We start from the raw sequence: 4,405 nt of genomic DNA, 5'->3' as shown, positions 1-4,405 counted from the left end.
TCTGAAAAGTACCCTTGTCCTTGAAAGGGGTAAATGTAGAAACACAGGAGTAGCAGGGAACTCCTTGACCTTAAAGATTGGCACTGGTAATTATACAATAAATTGATAAGCCACGTCCTTACTAATCTTCCTTTTGAATACACGTCAAATCTGCAGCATTTTACAGCATCTCTTTCCTTTCAGTTACCAACTGAGCCACAACTGCTGTAAACTCATGTATAAGAGAACAGAGGTATTGCTCACAATTAAAAACTCTATAAAAAGTAATGCAAATTTATTGGGCTAGAATTCTTAATTCGAACTTCTACATGGTCTAACAATGTCCTGAATTTCCATTATGGTGCTGTCAGGTCTAATTAAAGGCTTTCTTCATTCTGGTTTCTTGTTTACTGCTTCATCCTGCAAGCAGAGAAATTGTTTTCAGATGTTGAAAGTTGGAAGAGAACATTCAGTGCTCATCCTGCATATGTGTGCAGATTAATATACATCATGCAGCAAGTTTTTGTTGGAAATCTGCTTGTGTGTTTACCTGTGAGCTGTTATTGTGAGTGACATTAGTTCTAGTTCAAAATGTTAGTTAGGATGTTTGTTCAGCTCCAGTTGGGTATGGATGTGAAGCTGGGAAAGAGCTGGAAAACTGTCCAACTGCTTTGCACATTCCTTTTTGAAAGCGTTTCCCCTACTCCTGTTTTCCCAACTGTACTGGTTATTTAAATGTTGGAAAACGAAATTAATATTGCTGAATTTTGAAGCTAATAGGGATAATGGTGAGTCCAGACTTATTGCAATTTTGAGCAAACATAAAGTCACGAATGACAACTAATAATGGCATACATGAATAAAAGGTAGCATCAGGAAATGGAAATGTCTTAACCTGATGAGAAGGGTGTCCTCACCATCCAGTCATTTCCTATTGACCAGAAAATTACTGTCTAAGACTCACCTGCCATAGTACACCAAGGGGCTGGCACTTCTCAAAAAAACCCTCAGGTTGTATGCACCAGAGAATGTTTGACACAAGAACACAAGAAGTAGCAGCAGGAGTAGGCCATTCAGCCCATTGATCCAGCTCTATTATTCAATAAGATCATGGCTGATCTGATTGTGGCTTTAACTTCACTTTTCTGTCTGCAACGCCCCACAGCGCACCCCCCCCCCCCCCCACCCCATAACTCCTGACTTCTTTGTCAATCAAAACTCTGTCTATCTCAGCCTTGAATATATTCAATGACCCAGAACTGCCATCTTGGAAGAGAATTCCAAACACTAATGACTCTGAAAGAAGGAATTCCTCGTCATCTCCTTCTTAAATGGGAGATCCCTTATTTTGAAGCTGTGCCCCCCAGTTCTATTTCTGCACAAGGAACATAGGAGCAGGAGTAGGCCATTCAGCCCCTCGAGCCCGGCTCTGTCACTTAACTAGATCATGGCTGATCTTCTGCCTCAAATCCATCTTCCCACACTATTCACATTTCCCTTGATGTCATTGGTATCTGGAAATCTATCGACCTCTGCTTTGAATATACCCAGTGACTGAGCCTTCACAGCCCTCAGTGGGTAGAGAGTTCCAAAGATTCGCCACCCTCTGACTGAAAGAATTCCTCCTCATCTCAGTCCTATATGGCTTACCTCTTATTCTGAGTCTGAGTCCCCTAGTTCTAGAACCCCAAACAGTTGAAAACATCTTTCCTGCATCTACCCTGTCGTGCCCTGTAAGAATTTTGTACGCTTCAATGAGATCACCTCATTTTCCAAAACTTAAGAGAATACAGGCCCATTTTCTTCAATCTCACCTAAGACAATCCTGCCATCCCAGGGATTAGTCTGGTGAAATAAAAACAGAAAATGCTGGAAAAACTCCGCAGGTCTGACAGCATCTGTGGAGAGAGAAACAGAGTTAACTTTGAATCTGTATGACCCTTCTTCGTTAGTCAGATGAACCTTCATTTCACTCTCTCTATGGCCAGTAGACCTTTCCTTAGGTAAGGAGACCAAAACTGCACACAATACTCCAGGTGTGGTCTCACCAAGACTTTATACAATTACAGCAAGACTCCCTTATTCCTGTACTCCAATCCTCTTGCAATAAAGGCTAACATACCATTTACCTTTCTAATTGTTTGCTGCACCTGCATGTTAGCTTTCAGTGACTTATGAACAAGAACACCCAGGACATCAACACTTCTCAATCGCTCCCATTTAAGAACTAACATGACATAAAATGTAAATGTACATTGTAAATATAACCTATGATAGCAAATATACTGAGGCACCTAGTACACCATATTGAAAGAAATTGATCAGTATTGCACTTTATGTAATACCATTTGTCATAAGATCATACGAGTAGGCCATTCAGCCCATTGATCCAGCTCTATTATTCAATAAGATCATGGCCCATCTGATTGTGGTCTTTACTCCACTTTCCTGTCTGTCCCCCATAACCTTTCACTCCCTCATCAATCAAAAACCAGTCTAACTCAGCCTTGAACATATTCAATGACCCAGCCTCCACTGCCATCTGTGGAAGTGAATCCCAAGGACTAACGACCCTCAGAGAAGAAATCCTCTTTGTCTCCGTCTTAAATCGGAGACCGCTTTTCTTTAAACCGTGCCATATACTAGTCCAGTAACATAACCACTATTCTACCCTATCCTACAAGTTGAAGTCACAATTAGTGTGTGCTTGTTGTGAACTGTTGAAGCTATTGCTAATTCAGATATGAGTACAATGCTTTAAAATGTGCTGCCAAGACTGGTAATGTCATGATGGGGATAAGATTTTATCCAGCTAGTCCCTGCTCTTCCCAGCCCCAGTCTTGCACAGAATTATTAATATTTCTTGATAACCTCCAGACACGGCCACAAAAGTACACAATGCAATTAGCAAGACTTGTCATTTTAAATACATGCAAGAAATGTACAGAAAATTATACAGTTCCAATGAAGACCCAAATTACGTCATATTTAGCATTTTTGCAGTGAGGTTCTTTAATTGCCTCCAGATGTACTGAAGCATAGATCTGCACCTGCCTGTGTTCACATGTCATTGCATATGTTTAAATGACATCTGTCTTGTTACAGCATTCAGCCCCATTCTGAAACCACAGGCTGAATCTTCGGGTCCCAACCCTGTTCACGGTGGCGGCACACCTCCCGGGCTAATTTTGCAGACGTGGCCAATTAAGACGTTTTGCTCTGGGATCGGCGCGCTCCTCGGGACGGTGAGCAAGTCGTGGAGAGCCAGTGGGTCCACGAGACTGCACGGCTGGCCGGCTGCCTTCCCTGTGAGCAGTGGCGGTGTTGCTGGTGTGCATGGGACGCGGGAGGGGGCGGCGGGGGCTCAGCAGAAGTGAAACGGCTGGAGGCAACACTTACTCTCCACCAGCACTATTCCTTGCTGCAGTCTCCGGGAGATTAGGAGGAAATGGTGAGCCTCTGCCTGCAGAGGCCTTCAGGTTTGCATCTGAAAACAGTAGGTTTGAAGTAATTGCCATATCGCTTCGAGTTCCCACTCTGCATGCACCTTCTGTTACCTGGCGAGCTGCAAAGATAGCAGGGGTCCCGGTGTGAGGCCAGTAAAACTCGTTTACCCTGGGAAATTGCTGACGAGCCTCAACACGCTCCCTGCTGCTGCGGGGGTGAGAGGGAGGTTACTCACAATCCACTTAAGTAATGAGGACAAGGAACCAGCACAACTTCCTTGTCCTCAATTTTCCCAAGGCCTCCGCCTCCAGCCGCGCCTCCGAGTGTCTGGGAAAAGTCTCCAGCCGGGTATCTATCCCAGACATTAGTAATGTACCTTTTCACTTTTCAACTGCTGTGACAATTCTTCCCGTACGTTCAAGTGGTTGACTCAGTGAGTTCATTGGCTTGGTCTAGTCTCGGTTATTTCCCTTGCATTACTTGGTTTCCTTTAACATATTTTCCAATTCCACAAGTTTAATTTGTATGCTCTTACCATTGGCATAAAATTAAGTAACTTTTAGCTTGTTATTAATCTTTCCATTTTCCACCCATCCTGCCATTTGCCGCAGAGCATCCATGGGTCTCAGTAATGATGATCACGAAGCCACTGGACTGGTTTAAAAGTTCATCTGGTTCACTGAGCTCCTTGAGAGATGGAAATCTGCTGTCCTTAACCTGTCTGACGTGCACCTCAGGACTCCCCAAAGCCTATCCACTTGATTGGCACCCCGTTCAGCACTTTAAACATTCACTCCCTCCACCATCAGTACACAGTGGCAGCAGTGTGTAGCATTTGTAAGGTGCACTGTGACAAATTGCCAAGGATCCTTCACCAGCACCTTCCAAACCCACAACCTCTACCACCTAGAAGAACAAAGGCAGCACATAGGAACTCCGCCAAATTCAAATTCCCTTCCAAGTCACACAGCATTCTGAC

The 4,405-nt window shown here is 43.9% G+C and overlaps 1 long non-coding RNA gene across 1 annotated transcript; it reads right to left on the bottom strand.

Annotated features, from left to right (window-relative positions):
* Window positions 1-268: 268 nt before the first annotated feature.
* LOC121283636 lies at window positions 269-3,675 on the bottom strand. Its single transcript, XR_005944298.1, has 3 exons — window positions 3,379-3,675; window positions 1,794-1,877; window positions 269-399 (listed from the first exon to the last, which is right to left on the bottom strand). It is a non-coding gene; the product is annotated as an uncharacterized LOC121283636 (long non-coding RNA).
* Between the last annotated feature and the right edge of the window lie 730 nt (window positions 3,676-4,405).

Source organism: Carcharodon carcharias, chromosome 10 (genome assembly GCF_017639515.1).
Source record: "Carcharodon carcharias isolate sCarCar2 chromosome 10, sCarCar2.pri, whole genome shotgun sequence".
NCBI lineage: Eukaryota > Metazoa > Chordata > Chondrichthyes > Lamniformes > Lamnidae > Carcharodon > Carcharodon carcharias.
Note: the sequence above shows the minus strand (reverse complement) of the source record. Positions and strands in the feature narration are given on the sequence as shown.